The 13,286-nt window shown below is 35.9% G+C and overlaps 1 pseudogene; it reads left to right on the top strand.

Moving 5' to 3' along the window:
* The first annotated feature begins 1,315 nt into the window (after positions 1–1,315).
* LOC149193395 (laccase-12-like) overlaps positions 1,316–13,286 on the top strand; it is a 29,349-nt pseudogene continuing 17,378 nt past the window's right edge.

The raw sequence follows: 13,286 nt of genomic DNA, 5'->3' as shown, positions 1-13,286 counted from the left end.
TTTTATATAGTGTTTAGGGACTTCATATAATGTGAGTATATGAACATTGGAAAGCTAGAGTGATAAAATCTTTTTAGTAAAAAGTGTATGGGAAAGAAATTTTGGATTTTTAAAGTGTTTTTTAAAGAGATTTATGGAGAAGGTTTTCTTAAGAGAATAAAAAAAAGGTAAAGAGTTTTTATTGGCAAGAGAATTTAAGGCTACGCAAAAGTTTGTTTATCTGCAAAATGTTTTGTTTTTTTTTTTTTTTTGTCAAGAATGGCAGTGTTTTGGATGAAGATTGTGCCTTAGAGGGGTACATATTGAAAATCATATTTTTTTTTGCTAGAGCAATATGTAAGATAGCCTCATGCAATCAGGAAATAAACTATAAAACAAAGGAATGATCGCAGTCATGGGTTGAAAAGCGCAACTGAAGCATATTAAGAAAAGAAATCGAAAAGAAGAGGCAAAGATCATTTCCATGGTTAGAGAGGTTCAGGCCACAGCCGAGGAATTGAGAAGTCTAGCAGAAGACAAAGAAGAAATCGAGGGTGATTGGTGTAGCTTTGATTTGCTACCACCTCTGATGTTTACAGTTGAATATTTTGATCATTGGGTTATCAAGATGTTAACTTTTCTTCGAGCTAGAGAGTTAATTGAGTACGAATCTAATAACTCATATGATGAAGTATGTGATGTTTTAACATTGAATTTTATAAAACAGGCATTGGATGAGAAGTGTTTGTGCAAGGTAGCAAAAGCTACAACTTCCAAGGAAGCATGGAAGTTCCTGGAAGAAAAGTTTGGTGCAAAGGGGAGCGACATGCAACATCAGGTTATGTCATAAGCAAAGAAGTCAGCCGCAGATCTGAGAGTATATAAGCAAGACTCTGAGAGGAAAATAGAGCTTGGAGAACCCCACTCAAAAGTGGATGATGGTTTTCAAGACCATAAAATTGAAACCCATTATGCAAGCATGTATATGGATGAAGAAGATGTAGCAAAGATTGCAGAGAGAGAAGTTGAAGCCTTTGTGTGTTAAACAAAGCAAGAGAAAATAAATGCTCAAGGACTCCACTGTAATGTGGATGATACAGATGATGGTGAATCGCACTGTGATGTGACACATGTGGATGATGAGTGCAAAGTTATATGTGAATTCAAGAATCCAGCCGCAACTGATGGATTTGGTGAAGTTAAAATTGTCAATGAAATTGGCAATGAGCACATGCATGCTTGGATATCCAACCATAGTGTGGATGAACATTATGTTGATGTTATGTGTGGTTTATTTTTTGAAACAAAGATTGATCGTGGCAATATGGTAAGCGCAATGTTTGATGAAACATTGAAGGTTGATGCTGCCACTGTAGCAGCGAGATATGAAGTAGTTGGAACTACTCATGAAGCAGTGTGTCATCTAACAGTAGTTGATGATCAAGAACAAGATAAAGTGATTGAAGAGTTTTTTATGAAAATATCTGCTAACAACATAACAATGGAAGACAAGCTCCATGCAGTTGAAAAGAAGGTGGATGTAGAGCAAGAAGCTCTCACTAAGGAGAGTCATATTAGAGATGTTTTTAGCATTGTTTTTTAATATGCAGGTGTTCAAAATAGCATGGGAGTAGAAGTTGAAAGAAAGGTTGTTAATAAATTTGATGCAGATCTGAAGCTCATTGAAGAATGGATTTAGAAACCAATAAAACAAATTGATGCGAGTCTTAAAGAAGTAACTGGAATAAAAAAATTGAATGAAATGGTGAATATTGATCTTAAGTGTGCAAATCACAAGAAAAAAGCTACAGTACCTGATGATGAAAGTGGAAAGAACAATATGAAAGACAAAGATGAATGCATTGAAACCATTTTGAAGATGCAATGTTATGGCAACAATCCATGGTTGAATGAATGTTTGAAGAGGAAGATGTAGTAGATAAGATCAAATTGTGTTTCAGCACAAATTCAAGAAAAGTCAAAGAAAAATTGCAGCAACAACAAGTAAAGGAATATGGAGCCTACAATAAGAAAGCGCAACAGAAAATGAAGCAATTTTGAGAATTTAAAATTTGGAAGAAGAGAAAAAGAAAATGCAAAATTGTGAAAGTCTTGAGTCATTGTAAGCCTAGCTGAGACATAGACTAGCAGGCATGTTTGAGTGATAATTGAGTCAATTTCTATTGTAAGCCTAGCAAGCATAGTTGAGTCATGTTGAGTCATGTTGAGTCATAATTAAGGGGGAGTGTTAGAAATTGTAATTACTCCTGCTTGTGGAGTTAGCTAAAACTTAGAGAGTCAGTTAACCGAGTGATTGAGTGTTTGAGTGTTGAGTAAAGTCGAGTTAAGTACGAACATTAAATTCGAGAATAATTTTTGATAATCCGGGTTTGAATATGCAATGAAAACCGAAAGAAAATATAAAGAAGCGACGAAATCTCATTTTGTTGGAAAAGCACAGACTAATTTGAAATGTTGCAGCTCTCAATTTCCTTACGATTTCTTTAGCATTCTAAAGGAAAAGTCAAAATACAGAGTATTGGAAACATGGTTGAAATTAATTAATATGATCTCGTGATCAACTGTTGCATGGAAGAACAACAATCTAAAGTGGATAGGTAAGGATTTTAATATCAATGCAAATATTTGGTAATAATCCAATGGCGAATGGCGTATCCTTCCTAGTTTTATGATTTGTTCAACGACCAAACTTGATTAAGAGCTTTCTTTGGGTACCGGTTTTGCATAAGAAATAATGTGGAGAGACAATTAAGCATACAATGTTGTTATTATTAAGAAATTAGGAGAACAATGTTGACTAGCGTCAAGATATGGGTTATTTTTATTTTCCTGTTACATAAAATGAAGTTATAATGAAGGAATGAAGAAAACAGTGCTGACTCAATCCCCAAATAATTGATTGATTACTATCGGCGTTGTCATTGTGTAACCGAAGAAAGAGACCTTTCAAATACGCATGCTACTCAGTGTTCTTCTTCGACCGTGTCCTCCACTGCGGTACACGTCAACTACCAAGAGTGTGTCTTCATCTTTCTCGAGCCCAGTGCCTAACTTCAACGAGTTTAGCCTTTTCTAACAACTTCTAACTTCACCAACTTTGACCTTTTTGTTACGGCTTTAACAACTTGAACGTAGACTTATCACCGAACTGAACGGAGTTCAACTGGCAATTTACATGTATAAATACTTTGATCTCAGTACTCCCTGATTCATGCCTATCTTGTCCATTCCTCCTCTGACACATATGTTTGGTTTTTTTTTCCAAACTTCTGTGGAGCTTCAAGTTGAAATAGAAACAGTGCAGCTTGCTAAGTTTATTAAAAGTATATATATTCAATGGAAAGGTTTAATCAACATTTGTGGGCTTGCCATTTGTGACTAGGTTGTTTCGAATAGCCATATGCCTAACTTGTAGTGATCAAATTTGAAGGCCTGCTCTTAATTTCATTTGGAAGGGCATATATTCATCTAACCCTTCAAGGATGAAAGGTTATAAAAAAAAATTCACTTCTACTGAAAAGTATATATTAAATATACCCCTCAAAAGAATTCCATAATGAAATAGTGCCATTCTAATTCTTTAAAATTTAAAGAGTAGCTTCAATAAAACACTATAAAATCTCAATATAACTAGTAAATAAACAAAAAAAATTCTCAAATTCCATTAAAAAAGGTAAACATATGTTTCTTTTATTCATTTGATGATCTTCAAAAGTATTTGGACTTACATAATTGAAAATATAAATCTATTTTCCCAATGGAAATGGATTTCTAGTTTTCATTTATTTCCATACATCATAAGTAGCACTACAATCTACCTCATTTAAAGCATGATGTGCAGTTAGAGATAAAAACATTAACATATCTAGTGTCTCTAATGAAAGTCTTTATCTATCATCATTTTTTATCCTATTTAATTTTCAAAAGCCTCTTTCACACACTGATGTGGTTGTTGGGATAACAAGAATAGTTTGCCATAATTTCATCAAATATGGAAATTATTCAAACCGTTCATGTTCATCTCCACATAGGTCTCATGCCATACATATGCTTTTTATGGTATGATTTACAAATAGCACAAATAAATTCATTCATTTCACCCAAACATATAGCAATATCCACAATAGATGATTCCCCAACGCTATAAATTACATAAACATTTCAACTATTTTTTTATTAGGAAGTCTACATTATTCACTTTTCATAATAATGTTAAGTGAAAAAGATAGCGACATTAAATACATGTAAATCTATGAATCTCCTATCTAAAGATTTAATCACCTTTGCAATAAAACATTTTCCCAAAAGAATACAATCATATAGTAGCCCTGAATATTTTCATCTTTGGAAAACTTTCGAACCTCAATGGATGTAAATGTACCATGCCTATGCTATCTGCGAATTCAAGGGTTCCTCTTTATGCTTTAACTAAAAAAGAAGACATATGCATTGCATCTACACCAAAAATGCATTCCAAAAATTGTTTACAAAGCATGCTAATAGAAACATCTAATGTAGTGTCAATATATGTAATATCAACATGATCCTCTTCAAACTTTTGATTCAACTTATTTAATTCAACGAGCATGTCTGCAAGTATATGGATGCAAATTTTCACTTGAAATATTGTTGCCAACTCATACATTATTTTCTCCCCTAACTCCCAATCCTAACAAATAGTGCATGAGTTTAACAAGTCTTTCCATGGTCTTTCCTCTTGACAGCTGCCTACTTTGATGAATTTGTGAGACCACTAGCTTAGTGATTTGAAATGTATGCATTAGCTATCTCAATTTTCCATGTCCTTTAGTTGATTTTCAAAGCCATGAATAAACTTTGTTTCAAATTTGTTAATATATTGCAACTCTAGAAAATGAGATGAAGCCTCATTGATTGTTAATGCTTCCCTGTGAGCTATGAAATGGATAACTAATAAATCAAGAGCATACAAAGCTTAGGAGATAAACCTTCATGAATACCCCTCATGGAAGATGCACCATCTGAACCAAAACCAAAAACCTTAATCAAATATAAATCCATTTATACTAAAAGAGTTCTCACTAGATCATACATACATTGAGTTATTCCATCCTTTATTTGAAGTAAACATATAAACTTTGTTAAACATTCACCTCTTCCTCCATTCGTTAAATATGTAATATAAACAATCAATTGGTGTTCCATAATTTGATGAGTTCTTTCATCAACTCAAATTGAGTAAAATGACTTATGTAAAATCTTCTCTTTTAGGTTGTTCCAATACACCTCTTTAGCAACTTGAAGAAAATATTTTCTTGCTGTGGTATTTGTGTATGCAGAAAATTCATCTTTTAGAAGCACACATGGAGTGCATTTATACCAATTCAAGTCACATATTGAGTTATACATCTCTAAAGATAAACCATGTATAGCAACAAAATACATGTTTACAATCATTGATATCATTTTCTCCTTCCCAACATTTACCATTAGTTCTACATGTTTAGTGATTGGAATATTGCTTCAATCGCTTTTTCCCTCCAAAACTTGTAAAACAAAAATTGAGCTTTTGATTTTGTATGGCCACTTATATCACTAACTTGAAGAGTGGCAGTTCCCTCTCTTGAAAATGGAGTCTCACTTTTAAATTTAACACGTGAAGAAGATTTTATCCTTCCATTACCATTAGATTTCTTAAAACATAAGACCATGGAAACCTTGTATTCCATTTAGATTTGAATATTATTTTGTTTTTCTTTCATGGGTTTTCTATTTCAATAAGCTCTAGACTATTTGATTCATCATATTCATGTAGATGAGCATCAACTTTATTTTGAATATTACATGGTTGATTAGAATGTTGCGTAAGACCAAATGATTCAACAATTGACAATTGTATTTTTTATCCTTCTTAGGATGACCAATAGGAGACATTTTTCAAGATTTACACCATTAAATAAATAAAAAAATAGAATAAGTAAATACATAAATTAAAAATCCCTTACCAAGATTGAGATTGAAAAAATTCAACATTAGCAATATGCCATAGGATTTGACTATACATTTCTTGATAGGTTATTCATTGATTTGTTGAATTATTTTTTGTAACATTCAAGGAAACTTGTAGCTTTATGATAGAGAATAAAGACTTCATGAAAAATGTGTTGGAAATAATACTGAGAGGGGGGGGGGGGGGTGGTGAATCAGTATTATCAAATCAATAAAACTTTTTCATTTCCATACTTAGATACATATACGCTACTTCATTCAAGGGAACCCGCGTGTATACGCAACTATGTCTAAAGCAACTAGCGTATATCCAAAATACTTATGATTCAGTTAATCCATTAAGTGTTGATCTTTAGTTAGTGCATCAGAACTTCATTAACCATATGAACAGTAAGCAGGAGCAGTAAAACAGAACAAGAAGCACACATGAACACCATGATATAAGGTGGAAACCCAATGTGGGTGAAAACCACCTGCTGCAATTCGTTTCTATCTTCCTTTATTAAGAAACTTCTTTTACAATGCACTGGCGCAGTCCTTTACCAGCACACAGGCTACAACCTGCAGAAGGCTACAACCTTCTCTCGTTCTCCAGATTCTACTGGAAGGGAGCTCCAACCCCCTTTGCTCTTGTACTAGCTAAGATACTAGTACGTAGGCGCTTGCCTACAATCTTCTCTCCTCCGGGTACCACGTTTCATACATTTTCAAACTGGATACTCCTGAAGCACAACACTATAATCTGAAGGCCACGTTTCATCAAATTTTCATACTGGACCTATAACTATCATTGAAGCTCAAAACAATCACTACTAGCATCATTAATCTCTGAATCACTGAAACAATGAAACCCTGTCAATCAACACAGCCACAGAACTCTGCAAAATCAATCAGTACCAACTGTATCATCAAAAACATGCATCATAGTGCATACGCTACTTGGAAGTACTGAATCTGCGTGTATATGCAACTTCATCAAGGTGAACCAGCGTATATGTCATTAATTACTTATTCATAACTTCTCTGCACTTCCTGACTTCAGACATAACCAGATCATTACATATACGAGGATAATATATGTGTTAGCACCCAGATCTAGTCCATCGGATCACATAAATATGAGTCATTATGATCTTGATCCATATTAGTTCTCATCCATCAATACACAATCATCCAACCAAGATATGCAGAATACTGACACCATTAAACAGTCATCATAACTCATCAACAGTCAGAACCACCTGTAACTTCAGACATCATAGCTCAAATGGTATACGCTACTATGATGAATCAAACCCGCGTACATATGCACTTTTTCCAAGGCCAACCCGTGTACAGATCTAAAAATATTTTCTTATAACTTTGCAGCTGTACCAGACATCAGTCATACTCATAACATTTATATTACATGTGTCAGTATGCAGATCTAGAATAAGCATAATCAACCATATAAAGATAGTTCATTTCAAACCATTTGATCCCGATCTCTCCTTAGATCTTGTTCTCCATCAACCGGTGAGATCCCTCCTTAGCTCAGATCAAGCAATGCATCATCAACCCATAACCTACATACTGGATCTCATACTTCATCAGATATTCAAGACTTTCTGAATACCTTTGCCTAATGATCTTCCTCTCCTTTTATAGTCTTAGGCCTTGCTCAATACCACGGACCAAAACCATAATAAAACAATACCATCGACCCAATACTTGGGATCAACACTTATGGGTGCAATACCACGGACCAAAACCATAGGTCTAAATACCACGGACCCAAAAATAAGCTTTCCGACATGTACGCGCTTTTCTGTGCATGAAACTGCGTGTATACCCTACTTGGTATATAGCGAACCTGCATATACGCGACTTGGTATATAGTGAACCTACGTGTATACCCTACTTGGTATATAGCGAACCTGCGTATACACAACTTGGTATATAGTGAACCTGCGTGTATACCCTACTTGGTATGTAGTGAACCTACGTATATATATTTTCTCTTCATACTTGTAGTTTGATCATCAATTCCTTGCTGCTATCCTTCTGCATTATGATTTGTCATCAATGTGATTTGCCATTAAGGACAACACTTGTCTCATAATGCCAACAATCTCCCCCTTTGGACTTGATGGCAACAACACCAAATCACTCTCCCCCTTTGACATGAAGGGCAAAGCGTGGACCAAGATATTCTCTTTCCTTGATAAACATTCTGCTGTCCATACTCCCCCTAAGTACCTGCTGAAATCTCCAAATGTGCTCCCCCTTTGTATATGCCAAAGTGTACCAATCTGTCCATGCTCCCTCTGAGTACATGCCAAGTCTCTGTACTGCTAAAGTGTGTTGTTCATGCTCTTCCTGACTGAAGGCAAGATCTGCAAAAAGATGTTCTTCAAGAAGAACCATGACTTATACATCATAAGAGACCTTCCTATCACCAAAAGACTCAATACATACATCCATTTCCCAACCACATGGGGATATACTAGAATTGACTCATCTACCCAACCAAGTGGGGATACATCAAAAGTTTACACATGATAAAGCAAGAACATTACATCTTCATCCCAGGCATAGTGGGGAAACCAATATAGGCTGTTACATCACCTTGACACCATGAAAGAGATATCACAAAAGAGATATATGACCGAAATATCTAGAGCAAGACTTTATGAAAGTCACCAATAACTGATATCGCCAGCATCTGTCAATCACCATTCAGATCAGCAACCAAGAGATCCTTTTGTTCTCCCTCTGCCTTTGTTTCACCTGAAACCAACAACAACTGTGAACCAAAAGCTTCTAAGATAATGCCAACAATGCATCATTGGAAGATTATCTTCTCCCCCTGAACCTGTGCCAGATGGTCTCTGTCAGACCCATATCAGAATCTTCTCATTCTGAGTTTGACCCACTAATTTCCTTCAAATTATCATATACGCGACTATATCCACATAAACAAGCGTATATACGTGGATAGTCCTTATGAAACTCGCGTACAACCATTTCCATATCAGCAACCTGTAAATGTCCTGTAACAAGGTATGTCTGAACATAGATGTCAACTTATCCTTTTAAAACATCATCATGAAATCATTCACATTATATCATATGTGAAACCACCATAGCCCTTTCATCAACATCAAGCTCTACATGATCCAAGTATCATTACTTGGGAACATCTGCATCAATCAACATATGTAAGTATCAACCTATCATCATATAGATAAGAACTCATCATCATGTCTCAACAAAGCGACTTTGAGTAGTCATCCATGTATCAGCACTATGTATCTTGAGCTCAAGCTCATTTGACAGAACTTCTTGATATCATCAACAGCAACAATCCTTATCCACATGAGTGCTTGTATGATCTTTATACATATGATGACAACAACATATGAGTGACTCATCATCAAGTGAGGAAGATGTGTATTCAAGCTTTGTACTTCTCCTTATCCTTATGAAGATCACCATGTAAGCACCATATATGCATCATTAAAGAATCAACCATAAATCTGATCTGAACATCTACTATGTAACCCCAAGAATCATATGAGATTTTATCATAGACAACTCACAACCACATCATAGCAAGATATATCATTTAGCCATATAAACATCATCATCAAGGCTATTAACCATAATGCCAACAATGCATTATTAAAGGCATATGCTCCCCCTCAACCTGAGCCATCTGTTTACTGTTAGATCTGATCATGCATATATCAGCAATAAGCATCAAGACATCATCATCAAGTTAGGATCAAACCCTTCTAAACATCTTACAAGTAATAAGACATTTCCACACATCCTCAGCAGACTGTAAACATTATCAAACAGAGAAAATAATGGTCTGAAACATAACAAATCCTTTTCCTGAACCTGTCCCTACTGCATTTCTTCAGATAATCATATACGCGACTGTGCAGTATCCAACTCGTGTATATACGCGACTTCCCTTTATGGAACTTGCGTATGAGATTCAGGACACTGAAGTTTTACACTTCCAGCTCCCTCTGATTCTGTTATGTCTGTATGTTGTGCTGTGCCGCCTCTTTCTGACTGTACTTCTTTCTTCTTCCACATCTTCAAGTGTGATGTTGTTTTCTCCTTTTGGTGTGATGTCCGCACTTTGTTCCTGCATTCCTTTGCTATATGTCCAAGCTTGTTACATGCATAACATATTACATGTTTCATTTTTCTCTTGTAGCAATCAGCAGCTTTGTGACCAAACATATTCCAAGCAAAGCAATATCCATTAAAGTACCTTGAATGTGATGATCTTTCTGCATGATGGTCTTGAACCCTTCTTCCACATCTAGTTGCAACATGTCCAAGATTATGACATACATAACATTGAACATTATTCATAGGAGGAGTAAAAGATTTTCTTTGAGGAGTCTCTTTCCTTGATTGTTGATGGGGTTGACCTTTCATCTCCTTGTTGATCATTTTAGATTTCTCTTTAGAGTTCCTTGCCTCAGATTCATGGAAACCAAGACTAGTCTTGATAGCAGGAGACCTTTGACTACTAAGAATATCATCCAAGGCTTTAGTACTATCTTGAAATCGCAACAGTTTATCCTTTTCTTCTAATTTACCTTTCAAGATATTTACCTCAACTTGAAGTTGTTCTTCTTCTTTTAGACATTGCTTCTTCATGTCTTCTTCAGCTTTCCTTCCTTCTTCCAACTGATTCCTTAGTTTGAGAATCTCCTTTTCTTGTTCTTCATTCAGATCCTGCTGCATTTGACGAATTCTGAAGGCACATTCCAGCTGAGATTTTAAGCTGATAACTTCGTTTACCTGTTTTTCAATAGCTTGGAGTAGATCTTTATTCTGCTTCTTTGATTCTTCAATATCTTCCTTTATCGAGCGGTTTGTGGCTTCAAGACTTTCATAGTAACTGGATCTATCTCTGAGTTTCTTGATGGTTGTGCTTCTTTCATTGACTTCATCTCTTAGTGATGTTACTTCATCCTGCAACTTTTGACATTTGTCCTTGAATAACTTCCTTACCTTGTTTCCTTCCTCCAGTTGGGCCTTATGTTTGGTATCTTCTTCTTTGAAGTCACATTCCCTTTTGTTCAGTAGATCTTGTTGATCTCTGATTTTATCTGAGAGCCTTTTAAATTCTGCCTCTATTTGATATCTTCCTTGTTCACCCATAAGAGCAAATTCAGTTGTTTCACTATCACTTTCATCTTTTCCAAATGGATAGATAGCAGGAACACCAGAGGATATCAAATTCATACCTGATAGTTCATCTCCATTCTGAAATGATTCTGAATCTAATTCTGAATCTGAAGAGCTTCTTATTCCTAATCCCCAATCGATTCTCCCACTGTCATAGTTCTTCTGAGATGTCTTCTTCTTCTTAGGTGCTTTCTTCTTAAGCTTATTTCCCATAGTTCCTCGGATCTCCTTCAAGCGATCAAGCTTCTACCAAAGGACCTGCTCCAATACCAATTGTTGGAAATAATACTGAGAAGGGGGGGGGGGGGGGGGGGGGGGGTGTGAATCAGTATTATCAGATCAATAAAAAATTTTCATTTCCATACCTAGATACATATACGCTACTTCATTCAAGGGAACCCACGTGTATACGCAACTGTGTCTAAAGCAACTAGCGTATATCCAAAATACTTATGATTCAGTTAATCCATTAAGTGTTGATCTTTAGTTAGTGCATCAAAACTTCATTAACCATATGAATAATAAGCAGGAGCAGTAAAACAGAACAAGAAGCACACATGAACACCATGATATAAGGTGGAAACCCAATGTGGGTGAAAACCACCTGTTGCAATTCATTTCTATCTTCCTTTATTAAGAAACTTCTTTTACAATGTATTGGTGCAGTCCTTTACCAGCACGCAGGCTACAACCTGCAGAAGGATACAACCTTCTCTCGTTCTCCAGATTCTCCTGGAAGGGAGCTCCAACCCCCTTTGCTCTTGTACTAGCTAAGATACTAGTACGTAGGCGCCTGCCTACAATCTTCTCTCCTCCGGGTACCACGTTTCATACATTTTCAGACTGGATACTCCTAAAGCACAACACTATAATCTGAAGGCCACATTTCATCAAATTTTCATACTGGACCCATAACTATCATTGAAGCTCAAAACAATCACTACTAGCATCATTAATCTCTGAATCACTGAAACAATGAAACCCTGTCAATCAACACAGTCACAGAACTCTGCAAAATCAATCAGTACCAACTGTATCATGAAAAACATGCCTCATAGTGCATACGCTACTTGGAAGTGTTCAATCTACGTGTATACGCAACTTCATCAAGGTGAACCAGCGTATATGTCATTAATTACTTATTCATAACTTCTCTGCACTTCCTGACTTCAGACATAACCAGATCATTACATATACAAGGATAATATATGTGTTAGCACCCAGATCTAGTCCATCGGATCACATAAATATGAGTCATTATGATCTTGATCCATATTAGTTCTCATCCATCAATACACAATCATCCAACCAAGATATGCAGAATACTAACACCATTAAACAATCATCAGAACTCATCAATAGTCAGAACCACCTGTAACTTCAGACATCATAGCTCAAATGGTATACGCTACTATGATGAATCAAACCCGCGTACATATGCACTTTTTCCAAGGCCAACCCGCGTACAGATCTAAAAATATTTTCTTATAACTTTGCAGCTGTACCAGACATCAGTCATACTCATAACATTTATATTACATGCGTCAGTATGCAGATCTAGAATAAGCATAATCAACCATATAAAGATAGTTCATTTCAAACCATTTGATCCCGATTTGTCCTTAGATCTTGTTCTCCATCAACCGGTGAGATCCCTCCTTAGCTCAGATCAAGCAATGCATCATCAACCCATAACCTGCATACTGGATCTCATACTTCATCAGATATTCAAGACTTTCTGAATACCTTTGCCTAATGATCTTCCTCTCCTTTTATAGTCTTAGGCCTTGCTCAATACCACGGACCAAAACCATAATAAAACAATACCATCGACCCAATACTTGGGATCAACACTTATGGGTGCAATACCACGGACCAAAACCATAGGTCTAAATACCACGGACCCAAAAATAAGCTTTCTGACATGTACGCGCTTTTTCGTGCATGAAACTGCGTTTATACCTTACTTGGTATATAGCGAACCTGCGTATACGCGACTTGGTATACAGTGAACATACGTGTATACCCTACTTGGTATATAGCGAACCTGCGTATACGCGACTAGGTATATAGTGAACCTACGTGTATACCCTACTTGG

The sequence above is a fragment of the Pinus tabuliformis genome, chromosome 2_2 (assembly GCF_031772625.1).
Source record: "Pinus tabuliformis cultivar Carrire ecotype Pingquan chromosome 2_2, CPIR1, whole genome shotgun sequence".
Lineage (NCBI taxonomy): Eukaryota > Viridiplantae > Streptophyta > Pinopsida > Pinales > Pinaceae > Pinus > Pinus tabuliformis.
The sequence above is the reverse complement of the archived record's forward strand: the minus strand, read 5'-3'. Positions and strand labels throughout refer to the sequence as shown.